This window comes from Lacerta agilis, chromosome 2, assembly GCF_009819535.1.
Source record: "Lacerta agilis isolate rLacAgi1 chromosome 2, rLacAgi1.pri, whole genome shotgun sequence".
Classification (NCBI taxonomy): domain Eukaryota; kingdom Metazoa; phylum Chordata; class Lepidosauria; order Squamata; family Lacertidae; genus Lacerta; species Lacerta agilis.
In genome coordinates, this window is record NC_046313.1 from 37860761 (window position 1) to 37876962 (window position 16202).

At 41.8% G+C, this 16202-nt stretch overlaps 1 protein-coding gene across 1 annotated transcript in view; it reads left to right on the plus strand.

Moving 5' to 3' along the window:
• The window catches only part of PIK3R5 (phosphoinositide-3-kinase regulatory subunit 5), a 53424-nt gene that overhangs the window by 14030 nt on the left and 23192 nt on the right, over positions 1 to 16202 (plus strand). The gene's annotated exons all lie outside the window — the stretch shown is intronic.

Consider the following 16202-nt stretch of genomic DNA (forward strand, 5'->3'; position numbering starts at 1 on the left):
TGGACATGGGGAAAGAAACTTTTTAATACTTGCATATGTCTTCAAATAGGAGTTATGTGATCATACAACAAGCATCCAACAGTGGTTAGGTAATGGCGTTCAGTACTAGATGGAATTTCTGAACCATCATAAAAGGCATTCCCATGTACAGCACATTACAGTAATCTACATGGGAAGTCACTAAGGCATGGATGCCAGTGTCCAGGTTTCTGTCTTCCAGAAGGAAGCTCTACTAGTGAGTCAAACCGTGGATTGCCACTGACTGCAAGCTCTGCTTTCTGCAGAGGTTGGCTGCTCTGGTGGGTAAGATTGCCCTTATAAGTATGTACTTTGATGCATTAACCCCAAACTGGCCATTTTGACATTCCATAGACTAGTCTTAACAGTCTTGGCTTCTTAATAAACACATGGATCCTCACTTGCCTGATGCAGTGGAGTTTGTTACTTGTTACTGGAAGTGGCTGGAGCCAAAGGGGATGTGAAGTCATAGTCCAGATTGGGAAACTGCAACAGACAATTCCCAGCACAGAATCTGGTGCTTCCCCTTGAACGTGGTTTATGTGGGAGCAATTGCTGTATTTAAAAAATACAGAAGTATGGAAAGCTGGTAGGATCACTTTTGATGAAGCAACCAATTGATGGGCCTCCATGGAAGCACAATAAACACTTTATGAGCATGAGAGAACTAAAGTCCCATAACCTTGCAGTTTGTGGAAGAGTTAGTCAAATCCACAGAACTAAGAGAGTCAAAGATTTCTTCACCATTGCTGTCACCAAGGAAACCTTACTGTTGTATGGCAGTATTTCCTCCTCCTGGGGTTTTCTCTGATTGTTGAGTACTGTTTCTCTATCCCCCCCCCACTTCCCACTATGAACACTATAGTCACATCATAGGAAAGTGAGTCACAAAAATATACAGCTGATGCCTGTGTGTTTCCTGGTGACTGGCCAGTGTTGCCCCAAAATAGTAGCATTAGGGTTGCAATTGTGACAGGGCTGGTGCAAGAGATTTTTCTGTCTGAGTCAGAGCAGTAAACGTAGTCTCCCACCACCAACACACAAGTCAAGGTGCATAATACCCAATGCTGGAATAAATGTTAATTCCTTCAAATTCATTCTAGTACCCAATGTCACTCAAGTTATTTGGATGAAAAACCTACAAGTGCTTCTTCCCTGTTCTAGCAGTAAAAATACAACAATAATGAATAACCCAACAATTTGCTGCTCTTTCATGACATCTGCCTGATAGGTGCCATCTTACTATGGCAAATTATAGGGTGGGCCCTGTTGAGCTACCATCTCTTGTTTTCTGACAATGGCATGTGCCCATATGATCTAGTCTTGAGTTATTTGCTTAATGGCATCTGATGTTGCCTTGAGGTGGACCTTCTTTGTGACATTTCAGAGCCTTCTGTGATTAACTTAGAGATGCTTTTGCTCATCTGTAAGTGAACAGATAACCTTTTAAAATCTTCTGTCTACAGCAGGGGTCAGCAACCTTTTTCAGCTGTGGTTTGGTCCACTGTCCCTCAGACCATGTGGTGGGCCGGACTATATTTTTTGGGCGGAAATGAACGAATTCCTATGCCCTACAAATAACCCAGAGATGCATTTTAAATAAAAGCACACATTCTACTCATGTAAAAACACCAGACAGGCCCTACAAATAACTCAGAGATGCATTTAGAATAAAAGGACACATTCTACTCATGTAAAAACACTCTGATTCCCAGACCATCCGTGGGCCGGATTGAGAAGGCGATTATGCCGCATCTGGCCCACGGGCCTTAGGTTGCCTACACCTGGTCTACAGCTTCTCAGGTCTGTGTTTTGTGTGGGAGAGGAATTATTTACTTCCCATGCAAAAGGTTATTCCAGTCAGTGTAGACAGCACTAAGCTGAATGGATCTGACTCAAGCAATTCCACATGTCTTTAAAATGTTTTGGACTTTCTCTAAACTACAGGGTTTATTCCATAGTTCTTCAAATAATCTTGTGTGATAATCATCTATTGCTGCTGTAGATTGCTGACATTTTTGGTACTGTCGTCAATTCTCTGCCCACAACCAAATATACCAAGAAAAAACTGCAGCAAGAACTCTGGCCAGTAAATTTCAATGGTGGGAATAAATCCTACTCACAAGTCAAAAATCACAAGTCAAAATCAAACAAAAGTATGTATTCTGAAAAGAATTACAAACTTAAACAAAGAATGCAAACTTTAACAAACAATATATCTTCAAGCTCACAATGATATGTGTGGCACAATAATTCGTTACATTATAAGAATACAAAAGTTTTAAAGTAACAACAAATTCATATTAGTCCATACTCAGAATGGCCATTTCATGTATTGAGCCGAAGTTAAGGGTATCCTTTTGTATCCTTATAATGTAACGAATTATTGTGCCACACATATCATTGTGAGCTTGAAGCTGTACTGTTTGTTAAAGTTTGCATTCTTAGTTTAAGTTTGTAATTCTTTTCAGAATACATACTTTTGTTTGATTTTTGGATTTATTCCCACCATTGAAATTTACCAGCCAGAGTTCTTGGTGCACTTTCTTCTTGGTATATTTAACACAAGAACTCCACAACCAAATATAACCTAGGTGGTGGTTATGGCATTATTCCATTGATACAATTTTAACCCACTTTCCAGTCAACATTTATGTAAGTTATCAGCAGATAAAACCACTAAGCCACAGCAACCCTGTTCTGTTTTTTATGTTGCATTTCTGCCAGAAATTGAAGCAGATTTCTGTGTGACAAAAATGGAGGGACAGCTGCCAGAAGAACCCTTTAAATGAAGCATTAGGCAGAAAAGCTTCAAATCTGACAAAGTAGGTTTCCGCCCCCTTCTTATAGGTATATAAGTCAATTTTCTCTTCACACAGAAGCTCTAGCAACCTATATGCATAGATGTTTCTGAGATACCTCTTCCCACTTCCATGTATCCACCCCTGCACTTACATTTTTTTGTTTAACCCAATTAACTCTTCAGTAACTTCATGGGTTGATGATTTGGCCATATTTTGCATCTGAGGTACCCATGGCAGGATGCTCTGGTTACGACAAGTGGTTCTTGTGGGTTAAATGCAACCTCTTTAAAATTGTTTGTGCTTGTTTTCTTTTTTAAAAAAAAGTTTAATCCACATTTGTGAGCTTCACAAACAATTTCATGAAGAATTTTTTGCACGGTAATGAGGTCAGCTTCTAGTTCCTTTCAAAAACGGTCATGGCTACACAGTTTTGAAACACATTTGCAGACCCAGACCCCAGCAGTAAGACCATCTCCCACCCTGGTTGTTCACAGACGAAGTAAGCTATTGCAAGACACCCTTATTCAAATGACCCATAACATTTTAATCAAGTTTTTAAAAAAGAAAGAAAACGAAATGAAATGAGCCCCCTAACAACCTTGAATTCTGGATTCCAGAATCTTTTCTTTCCATTTACACCTGAGTTTATTAATGATCAGTTAAACTAGTGTTTTAATAGCACATTAAGAATACAAAGCCATTGGCAAACATTAATTCCTTCAGTTCTGTGAACTATGTGGCTCTGGTGCCACCAAATCAAAGAGTTAACTTTCCATGTTAGAACTCTGTTTTTGAAGGAGCACATGGATATAGGAGGCAAACTTTCCTTTGTAGCCAAGGGGTTACACCTAAGACTCCCTGTTGACTAGCAGTGTCCAGTCCTTAATTCTTGCAATTCTTTCCTTGGAATAAGTTGCACTCATTTTTTCTCTTGCATAAGGACTGCTCTGTTTTTGCTTTGTGGCAATATGTGCAATGCATTGGATATGTCTTTCCTGATCTTGAGCTTGTTTGGAGGTTCTAGCAGGGGAGCGCAGCTATCGTATACCCTTGACTGAAGAACGGTACACTCCTTTTATCTGGGATGGTCGTCCTCTTCCACCGAGCACGCAGCTTTGGGAGGGACGCACATGGAGTGGTGAGGGAGGAAGGGGACACCCGCCTAGCCAGCCAGATCAGCCGAATCAACCCTGGCAATCAATGGGGTGACAGATGTGCATGGTACAGTCATCTTCCCCCCCTCCTACCTGGGCTCCTGGGTAGCATACCTGTCCAATTTAACCACTCCAAAATATAGATGAGCCTTTACATTGGCCAGACTGGATATGTTACCTTCCGCTGTTCTTGAAGGCCGATTCTCAAAAAAACACCATTTCAGAATCGACTCTGCCCCTGTGGAGTCGGTAATGTGGAGACTGTGTCACATGTACTCCTGTCTTGCCCCTTATATAAAGACTTGAGGGAAGAGATTGTCACACCGCTTATACTTGCCATTCTGGGCCGTTCGTCCAAGGACATACTGATTTTCCTCCTGGCAGACCAGAATATCCAGACAATGGAGAAGGTAGCCAGATTTGTTGAGAGGGCCATGAAATTGAGGGCTGTCAGCTGAATGATAACAGTGCCCTCTGCATGAACTCATAATTAAGATCTCATTTATTTTGTTTTAATTGTGTTGTGCCGAATCCTGATTCAGCCCACCTTATTGGTTTATAGGGTTTTTACTAGTATCTGTAATATGTGTCTTTTTGATGCAATGGCCTGTAGGCTATGCAAATAAAGTTTGTTGTAATCTTTCCCGATCCAGCTCAAGGAGGATGGGGGAGAAAGTGCACACAGCTCCTCTCAGTATGCCAGCCCTTCCTTTTCCACCCCCATATGCACAAACGAATTTGCCCTGAGTCAGAGCACTGGTCCATCTTGCTCATTATTGTCTTCTACACTGACAGGTAGCAGCTCTCTAGGGCTTCAGATGGGAGACATTCGCAGCCTACCTGAAGATGCCAGGGCATGCAAAGCAGATGCTCGTAACACTGAGCTATACATGGGAACAGAACATACAAACATATGTGCATGCAGTTCAACACACACAGCTGCAAATCATGTGGCTGAGTTCCTCCTTTCACGTAGCAAATGGTCCATATGACTTTTCACCCAAGTTTGTCGGCTGAAAGATGGTTAGGTGGCATTAACACAATCCATATGGAGGAGGCAGGGCTAGCACACTCAGTGCATGTGGAGCAGCTGTGCATGCTTTCTCCCTTCCATGCTCTGGGCTGGACCAGGGGAGATGTATCATCTGATTTGGCCTCTTGTTAATTTAGAGGACCTACACATATATGTATTTTGGCATTTGTAATGATATTGCCAGGACAGTGGTTATCGGTCCATCTGTGAAAGGGTAAATCCACTTGCATGTTAGGACACAAACTTCCAGCAGGGCCTTTTGATAGCTTTGTTTTGGTCCTTGTGTGTTTAAAGGAGCATATTTAAGAATCTGAGTGCACATGGAACAACAGCAGAGCATTTGGGGCTCTGTGGATACTCTGTCTCTGATCTTAAAGTCCCTAGGCAGCTTGAGATGTAGAATAATGCAAGAGGTTTCAAAGCTGGAATTCATTCATACATTAGACTTTCTCAAAGCTTGAGCAAAGATAATTGATGGTGCTTGCACTGCAAATAATGTACTGGATGTGGATTGGATTTTCTCAGGGGATCCTCGGTAAGGTGCCTGCTGGTCTGCCTGCCTGCTTGCATATGTGTGCATGCATTTGTGCAGGTGTGCGCGCACACATATGGTAACTTTAGCAGATGATGGTGGCCTTTCACCCTTCCATTGGGGTGGTGAACCAGCTGTGCTCAACCTGGATCTGGTGACGGAGGCTGCAGCTGCCTGCAGACTATATTTCCCCCAAATATCTCTGAGCCTTGCAATTCAACTCCCAGCACAAAAAAAGACTGCAGTGATCTACTTCATAATTCACTCTCTATAATCCTTTCCTGTCTTTTATGCCCACACTGATAAGTAAGTCATTATTGTTACTGCAAGTGGAGCGAGCTATATTTTTTCCTGTCTTGTATAAGATTTGTTTAGCTTTCAACCATTTCCTCTTTCTTCTTCAAGTGAGAGAAAAGGAAACATGAGGATAAAACTGATCGTGAGTGCAGAAGTATGTGGCTCACAGTGCACTGCATTTCTAAGAAATTCTCGTAAGCCTCATCCTTCCTATATTGGCCACAGCTATGTTTGCGCCACCCTGGGCGGTTTCAGATGTGCTCATGGCATGCGCTGGTGAAGTAAATACTGTTCAAAGGTTTTATGTTTTGTGCTGGAAGAAAGACCTGCTCCCTGCTGAAAGGCCCATTTCCACCTGGCCTAGGGGGCCACTCACCATGAACAGCTAAAAGAGGCCACTGGGACATTGTTGGAAGAACTCTTGGGTTGGGGAAACTGGCTAAAATGTTTTAAAATGTTTTAAACGGTTCTAATTTTGGTTCCTCTGTTTCATTTTTCTCAGGTTGGTGTTGGTTAAACATTTAGCTGGGGTTGGCAGTTACTTTAATTTGGGTATAACTGTAAACTGTTTGTTATTGTTATTGATTTTATTGGTTTATTGGTTTGTTTATTGCTTGTATAGGATATCTTGTTGTTTTACTGTTGAATGTTTTGTTGTGTTTTATATGTTATAAGCTGCCCAGAGTGGTTGGGGAAACACAGCCAGATGGGCGGGATATAAATTATTATTATTATTATTATTAATAATAACATGGTGACAAATGTGAATGAGGCCATACAGAAAGAATGTTGCTGTATGAGGAATTTTCAATGCAGGTTTGGGGAGAGACAGCAACCTTGTAGGGTAGGTCTTTAGATTAAGGTTTTGAATAGTCTTGCTGAAAATCTCTTAGATCAGCCGCCTGGTGGCCGCTGGATGGCTTGGATCTGAGCTTCCATCAGCCCCAGCTAGCCCAGTCAAACTGGCCATGGCTGATGGGAGTTGTAGTCCAGACCATCTGGAGGGCACCAGCCTGGAGAAGGCTGCTTTAGATATTCCCTCCCTGTTAATTCCTTCTAGTGGCCTTCAAGCCAATTAAATTGCCTTGGTCAAGCATCCTGATCCATGGAGAGTTGGGAGGCAAGGATTGAATGCCTGCATGGGAAAGCAAGAAGGGGGTACTTTCTGTGAAGAGAATAATGCAACCTGAACTTGGAAGTGTCTTCCTTGCAGACTATTGGCATTGCCTATTCTGCCAAAGCCGACAGAGGATGAGCCACGAGGCACAGCTGTATTTGCTCAACATTGTGCATATGTTGCAGAGCCTGAATGGTAGGGTCTGGCACCCATCCTCACCCTTCACTTATTTGTTTGTTTGAATCATATAAAGGCCATCTAGTCTGACCCCCTGCAATGCAGGAATCAAAGCTAAAATACTTCCACTCCATGATTCAGAAAAAAGCTCCCAGAGCAGCTTAACATATATCAGTAGCATCATAATCCTTACTCTCTCAGACTTACAATCTAAAAGGTGAAGCACAAAAGGAAATGGCATTGGAAGGGAGAAGGAAAAGTGGGGCCTTGTCTCACCGAGCATACTTGTTATTGTGCAAGTTGGAAGGTGGCATTGCAGGCGCGTGAATGAAACAAATTGTGTCACTGGAAATATATCCCGTAGCTGCTCTTCTTTGCAAAAGCTGCTACAGTGTCCACTAATGTTCATTCTAGCTTTCAAAAAGTCTCCTTTCAGGTTGGATTCTGGAACAGATTTGCATATGGCATTTGCAATATGTGTATGCTCTGTTCAGATCGATGAATTTGTGCAACAGCATTGAGAAGGTGGTGGTCCCACTGTTGCCAGTTCTTTCCTGAATTTATTTAACACTATTTGCATGCTGCTTAATCACGAAAACCTCTCAGCAGTCCCTGAAGCCAAACGATATCCATTTTGTACGTTGTGTCCTTGTTCCTAATAAATGCAGGCCAGTGAGAGGTGAAGGGATCTCACCAGCGTGCATATATTCTCATTACCATGTGTCTTTAGAGCCACATTAAATCCTAGTAATAAACCATTGATGTGAATGGAGTCTATGCCAGAGATGAACATGCCTCTTTGTATTCAAGAACAGAAGAGTGATTGCACTGAAAGCCTGCCTCTTGGGGCAATAAACAAAGCCTTGTTTGTATTAAGATATTCGGTTTAATTGGTTTGCTTTGAGGCAAAAAAACAAAACAAAAACAAAGCAAAACTCAGGCTCTCCTTAATGTGTCTGCAGTACCAATAACCTAGTAGAGACTGAAGACGGATTGCCAGCAGGTAAGGGGAAGAAGGGGTGTGTGTGTGTGTGTGTGTGTGTGTGTGTTGTAGTAGTGAAAAGCCTAACACCTTAGTTCCATATTTGTCAGTTTCTTTGGAACTACCCCCTTCAGTTCAGTAGCTTGTTACAGAGAATCTAGAGAATATTGTTGTCAAAAGGCTGCAGTTCAAGGTTCCTCTTTTGGCCTCCTGTGGTTTCTTCAATCTTGACTGATGGTCATTTGGTGGCGGGTGGGAATAAAAGGCAATTGTAGCACTGCTCTGTCTAGTTTGAACAGGCAAAAGCATATTGAGACGTTTCAAGAATCCTGTCCCCTTTTAATTTAAAGTCTCCTGCATGCAGGATGGGGCCTATCCATTCCCTCAACCCCCCCTGGACCATGCTGTGGATTAGTGATGAGCAGACTCTTTATTTGCACCTTGACTAGTCTTTCTCGGTTGGCCCAGTGCCTTGCTTTTGTCCTGGGCTAGGGAAAGGGGAACAAAACAGCTTTCTGTGTATTTCCCTCACTTCACTTTTAAAGCAAAAGAGCTCAAAATTATTCCAGGAATTACGAACCAAAAGATTTGTGTTCCGGATGCTTCTTTAAAAGTTGTGGGTTGAACTCTGATTAACACATTCATGTGCAAAGGTTGTTCATGTAGTCTCATGTGTTTGGTTTATGATTTGAAATAGCTTCTCAGCACACACACACCCCAAATATAGTGTTATATTAATATGCTTTCCTGAGTAGGTGCTATTCTAGCCCTTGTCAACAATGGTGACTTTTGTTTTGTTCTCTCCAGGCACAATTCAGTGTTACGGCCCCTCCAAATTGCTGTTCATTTTGTTTTTGCAACATGTCATTGATACAATAATACTGCATTAGTGAAGTATTTATATTGGACCACCCACCTATCAGTCCACTTTATTGGTTGGTCTGTGATGGTTGCCCAATGTTACTGCATTATTGCCATTGGGAGGGGCACTCTTGCAATGTAGTGCATTCAAAGCAACACATACCTGAAACATTTGTGTTTCAAGATTTCAGCAGGAAACTGCAGGACATGCATCAACTGGAAACAAAGTAGTATGTCTGCCCCCAAAATGTGCAGGCTGGGAGTTGTAGTCTAGCATTGACTATCCCTGCTATATAGAAGCCATTGAGTGTTGTGTAGCTGGAATGTAGCCTACTGTACAAATGTAAGAGTGGCTGTGTTGTTCCGCCCACTTCTGCCTCTGGCCTGAACCACCACTGGCAGGTGGCCCCTGGAAGGGAATGTGTGGTCTGAAAAAAGTTTCTCTCCCTGGCATTAGAGACCATACAGTTTGCCCTCAAAGAGAAGGATCAACAGTATCTCTTACTTAGTGGGTTTGGCCTTTGCTAATTGTAAGAAGGTAGCATACACTCTTCACACATGTGCACTATTTGCCCGGTTTGTTAAGATTGCAGTTTCCAAATACAGTGGTACCTCAGGTTACATACCCTTCAGGTTAAGAACTTTGCTTCAGAATAAGAACAGAAATTGTGATCTGGCGGCGCATTGGCAGCGGGAGGCCCCATTAGCTAAAGTGGTGCTTCAGGTTAAGAACAGTTTCAGGTTAAGAATGGACCTCCAGAACGAATTAAGTACGTAACCAGAGGTGTACTGTACTTGGTTCTGAATCTTAAGTTAATACTGTTAATTGCCAGTATGGAGTTTTGAAGCCTTGCTGTTCTGTTCTGCTTTACCTTCAGCAGGAGGAATGTATGCAGTGGTGATATTTTCCCTAGCCATGTTCTGCTTCCTGTTGCCATGTTCTGCTTCCTGTTTCCTCTTTCTATTCACTTAATGACAGTGAACTTTATATGCACACAAAAACATACTCTAGGTAATTAGGAAACAGATTGCATTCATCATGTGCAAGTCTGATGCTGTGGAGTCTAGACTTGGAAAATACTGCAAGGCTTTGATTGTGGTTGTTATGGCTTCTTCCAAGAAAATCTCTGACCAGAAGATGGGTTTCCAGTGCTGCAATTTAGAAATAAGCTCAGTTCCTCTACTTTCTTTTCTTTCTTGTTTTGTGAGTGAAGTATATTTATTTAATCATCATGGTTTATATTGGGATAACTGACCTTTGGCCCACCAGATATTGTTGCACTACAATGCCCGTAATCCCCGATTATTGACCATGCTGTGTCTGGGATTGATGGAAACTGGAGTCCAACAACTCTTGAAGGGCCACAGGTTAGTCACAGCTAGTTTATATGGAGTGCCTAGTTCAAAGATGAGAGGATAATTAATACTGTTGTTGTCAATTTAGTTCTAGGGGGCCTATCCCTTTAAGAATTCCTGTGTTGTCCAGCAGACTAACTATTCCATTTCAGAATGGCAGGCCTATCATTTCATAATAATGCTACTTAATGAAAAATCAGCATCAATGCAGTGGCCCCCAGGATTCTTCTTTGTGTAGGTCAATGGCCTATTCACCATAAGCAATGGTGATGCTTTCTTGGGTTGAATCCCAAAGCTGCTCATTTCTGTCCCCCATCGTACAGTGCATGCTTTGGCTGTACTTTGAGCGCAGTTCCTAAAACATGGTTGTCCGTGAGCCAATCCTGCTTTGGGGGATAATTTTAATTGGTTGACGCATTTACTAGCTGTTGATGTGACTTTAGACTTGTGAACTTACTTTGTCAAAAACCTCTTGAGTGTGCATACACTGCAAAAAAATGTAAATATTAAAAGATCAGCTAGTCTAGGGGAGTTCTGTATGAATGTCACTGTGGTCCACAAATGTCAATCGACATACAAAGGTGTGTTTATGTTGCCCCTGGAAAAGGCTTAGATTTTTTGGGTCAAATCTCCTAGGGAAAAGAAAATCATCAGTTGTTGAACAGTAGCCAAGAATACTTGCTAGCCCTCATTATTCAGGAGTTTCTGCGTGAGCGGGATCACAAAGAGCTAAACCTTGGGTAATCTCTTTCTTTAGCACTTCAGGCTAGTCATGTTTAGCGTCTTACATTTTTGGGGATTGAGCATAATCTCCCACCTACTGAACGATTGTGGGAATGAGTCCACAGCAGTTCTTGACAACCTACCCACACCTAGCTCATTGCACATCAGTGGCTGAAAAAGAGGTGGGTTTGAGTAGAGAGGGAACCTGGATGCCTCTAGAATGTCAGTATTGAATTGTGGGAGCAATTCAAGCACATATCAGGAAATTGGAGTTTAAGCATTAAAAAAAACCAGTTCAATAATAAAAAGTAAATAGTAGCAAGGAAAGGGTTTTTTTTTTTAAAGAACATGTAGAAGTGATTTCAATGTGAAAGAAAATTAAAATTGTCGCTGGCATCCAACTACCTTGAGATAGACCGGAATGTGCCTCCAGGGATGGAGAATCAGAGCGCCTGCTGTGGCTGCAGAGACTGGTAACTCATAAGTGTGGCCTCCTGCATTGTTTTGCTGTGTTAGCAGCTCTGAAGTGAACTCTCCAAGGGCGCAAGCCTGGACAGTGTGTATTTAGGCCCTGGGCTGTGTGAACAAATTATAAAGAGGTGTTTCATTTGTGATTCCGACATTCAATGAACAGGACCCATCTTTCAATAAATTTGCTTGGTTATTGCATTTAAATGCAATATAGTGGGTTTATGCAATTTGAAGAGGATTAAAGCATTCTGTTGCCCTGGCACAAAGAAAGAAACGGGTATTTTGCAGCTGGGAAAGTGATGGGGAAATGCATTGGGAAGTATGGAATGAACAAATGGTTAACATGAAGACACAAGCAAATTATGATGAATGCAGCTTGAATGCTCATTGTCGTATAATATCCCTACAAACTAATGGGAAAGGATGTTTAAAAAGACTGGATACAATCTGACATCTGTGCAAGCAGATCAGGATGACTTTTTTATTATTATTAATCGCTTTCCACACATGTGTCTTAGAGCGATGCACAGGATAAAATAAAAACAGCTTTTAAAAGCAGCACAAAAATATAACAAATGTGTTATAAAAACAATGCAAAGTAGACATCTGTAGCAGAGACCTATTCATATAGCTGGGAAAGCTGTAAAGATCATCTGGAGGAACCCTTGCTTATCTTTTGGTTCAGGAAAGCTTGCTTGTCTGGACATTGTTCTTCCTTGCCAGAACCAAGCAAGTGTTTAAAAACTTGAATCAGGCTTAACGTTCCCTTGGGTTTCTAGGGACACTGGTATGATAGCAGACACCACTGTAATATAAGGCTTCATTCTGTTCTCTACCAGCCTTTTGGTGACTTTTGAACCCTTTTGATTTAGCTGATTTCAGAAGGTTGTAACCCACCCTATGTTGTACCGTTTGGGTTTCCTTGTTTTGTTTTTTATCATCAGTGTGTATAAATGAATTGTAGATAGGGCCTTTATCAGCAAGATTCTGCTCTGCAACAGTTTTGCAGCAAAATAAAATAAAAAATTCCTTCCAGTAGCACCTTAGAGACCAACTAAGTTTGTTCTTGGTATGAGCTTTCATGTGCATGCACACTTCTTTCGTGTGCATGGACACTTTTGCAGCAGTACCCATTTTTCACTTGTCCTGCTTCCAATGTTCCTTCTTCTCCCCATCCATTAGACGTTCAATGTAAGAACTAGTTGCAAATGTAAAGGGGGAAAAAAACTGAAAACCAACAAAACACAATCTTTTCTAAATATAAGTAATTTCTAACATAAAATGTAACTCATTTCTATTATAATAAAGTGATAGATAATATTCCTCACACATATGGTTTGTTTTCTTTAAAAAATACACACCAAAAGAAATAGAGAAAATCAATTATTAACTTGGTTGAGTGGTTGAAAGCAGCAAATCCTTCTAAATTCAGGAAACAAGATCCTTTTGTTATGAATCCTATCATTGACATTTTTCTTTCTGATATAATGCATTAATTCCATTGTAAGCTCAAATTCCCATGTCTTTTGTGTCACTTTTTGAAGGCATACAGTAAATTGTAATCGCCATATTTTGGCATATAAGGTTATTGTTGTTTTAACTATGTACAAGGCTATGTTCCTGATGAAATAAGCTACCCATGTAGTTTAACCCAGGCAGACATATGGGCCAGGATAGATCTTGTCTAATATCACGTATTTTAGGATAATTCTCCCACCTGCTTTTGCTAACTGACATTCACACCATATATGACACAGCTCTCCCTTTTTTTACCCTTGCCATCTCCAGGAAGTGGGTGGGTAAGACAGATAAAAATCAATCTTATTCCTCCTCCCGCTTAATGCTTTTTTTGCACATGTGTATACATGTCCTGACATTTTTGCACATGTGTATACATGTCCTGACATTTCACTGCCCAGCAGGGTATTCTGTTTGAGGTGGTACTCTGTGTGAACTATCTGACTGACTGTTTCATACATGGAAATATTTACTTGATGCTGCAATCACAGAATAATGAAAGCATATGTGTGAACCCACCCTTGAGGCTACTTCCTATACAGAAGACACTTTAGTGGCTTCTCCCTCCCTTTATATTCCTGAATTTATATTCACTGGTGGCACTGGTGTTGTGGAATGCTCTCCCTGCTGAAATAAGAGGGACCCTATCAGTACTGGCACTCCGCTGGCTCCTGAAGGCACCACCTGTTTAGGCAAGCATTCCCCTGAACTGAACTTCCTATTTTATTGTTGTAACTGGTTTTTGCCCCAAACAGAATTGTTGTGTGTTTTAGTTATGTATTGATTGCATAGCTGTAAGCTGCTTATTTTGGCCCAACAACAACAATTTTATTGTTTATTATCATTATAATATTTATTAAATTTATATACCACCCATCATCCAAAGATCTTGGGGCAGTTCACAAGATAAAAATACAGGACAGTAGCACAAAATAATTTAAACAAAAGCAACCCCACCAACACACACACACACACACACACACACACACACACTTAAAAGGCTGTAGAATATTAATTAGAAGTATAGTGAACACGCCAGACAAACCTCCCTGGGGAGAGCATTCCACAAACAGGGAGTCGCTGCCAAAAAGGCCCATTCTCAGTGTTGCCACCTTCTGGACCTCTCTACTACCAATTTATGCTTTCCCCCTCTACATAAATCTCACTTTGGTTTGAACAACCTGCAGAAACCCCCCCCCCCCAAAAAAAAACACCCTAGTTAGTTCTTTTTATTCCGGCAGCTTTTCCAAAAGCTTTAAAAAAGTTTTCTTGATATAATACAGAGGTGAGAGATATCTTAAGGGGTTCCATCGCTGGATCTATTTAACTAAGGGATACACAAGCTTGTCTTGGTTTTGCTTGTGTCTCTTCCTATCTCTATAGGGCTATAAAGAAAGGGACTGAGAGTGGTGACAGTTGCTTTCAACTTAGCAACAACATGAACTCTGGCCAATTGCCCTTGATGAATAATTAGTAACCCCTGAATGGTGCTGGGAGTAACTAGCTGGGAATGTATATGCTGCCAGATTCTGCATTGGCTGGAATTTGGCAGCAGAATTGAGTTCCTGCCAATTTTGAGTCCTAGAATGAACCAGGGACTTGCTGGAGTCTATAGCACTTTACACCCCAGCTCTAAATGGCTTCTTTGATGTTGCAGGTTGTACCTGGAGGTGTGATGACACTTTGGCTGAGTAGGTTTCAGTGCTATGTTGTATGGATCGCATTACTGAAGTGGGGGTGTTTGTAGATTTTTGACAGTGTCCCATGCTGCTCCAGTACTCTTTGAAATGAGGAGACTACAGAGTGGTTATTTCTCAAGCCACAACTATCCACTTCAGGTATAAATAAGGCCTTTCTGAGTCTTCTCTGGGTAGATATGAGAGGTGGGCAGGTGGAAGTGGAAACCACCCCACTTAGGTGATGTATGAACTATACTCAGAGGCGGAGCTAGTTGCTCCGGCACCTGGAGCGGTGCACAGGCTGTGCACCCGGGGGCGGGGCTAGCATCACAGGGGGGTGCAGCCGGTGGCGAGCATCCCAGGGACAGCAATGTCACCCCCCTCAGGGATGACACCTGGGGTGGACCACACCCACCGCACCCTCTTCCTTCTCCAGTGACTATACTTATTCATCCACTGATAATTCATCACATTCCTATTTTTTGGCCTGAAATGATGGCGATGACAAGTATGACTAATGCTAGTTGGTGTGGTGCAAAATCACTCCCCCCCCCACCCAGGAAGCCACGTGCCAAGTGCTTCGATACTTGCTCAACATGAGTGATGGGCCAATGGCCGTAATAATAAATATCTATCTATCTTGCTCAACATGATACCCGAGCCAGGCGTGATTTTGTTTGCAGTGGAAGATGACACAGAGGTTCAGTCCAGATCTTGCAGGTTCATTGTGCACCAAACCTGCAGATATGGCGTTAACAGCCTTTGGCAATCTCTGTGTAGTGTGTATATTGTTTATTCAATTAAAAGCGAAGAGTAACGTAAGATCCGAAGGGGGAAAGAACAACGCAGGACCTTTTCTTTTTCAAAAATCTGTAGAACAGAGCAGTAAAATAGCAGAAGTGGGGTTGGGTGGAGGGAATTGGCAGCAAAAAAGCTACATGCAGACTAATTATAAGTAAGGCATGGCCTTGTGAGCATGGTCATGACTTTAGTATAATTATATAGTTTTGTATTTTAATGGTTTTCCCTATGAAATCTACGCCGTTTCCTGATGTGTAAAGGCAGGAGTCTCTGGTGGCATCGTCTTAGGAAACGATGACAGGAACAGAATCTGCATCCTGTGGTTTTTGTACAGTACGGGAATGTCCTATCCTAACTCTGCTGTCAGTTCTCGATTGCACAACCCAGGGTTTTGAGAGAGACCAAATTTGCTGTGAGGACTGGTCAGACTTCCTGCCAGTGCGTGACCAATTCGGGAAGGAAAGCCTTCTGCTGATCACACTTTGTGGTGTCCCATAAGGAACTGACATAAGAGAAGACTATTTCCAGGCCACTTTCAGGGTGTGAATCATGCCCCTTGTTCAATCACCACTTTCCTTGACATTTGCATGAAAATGTGATTAAGATGTTGAGAGAACGTGGGGATGTATATATCCTTTTCTATTTATTCTATCCTGAGCTCCTTTGGGTACACATAGTC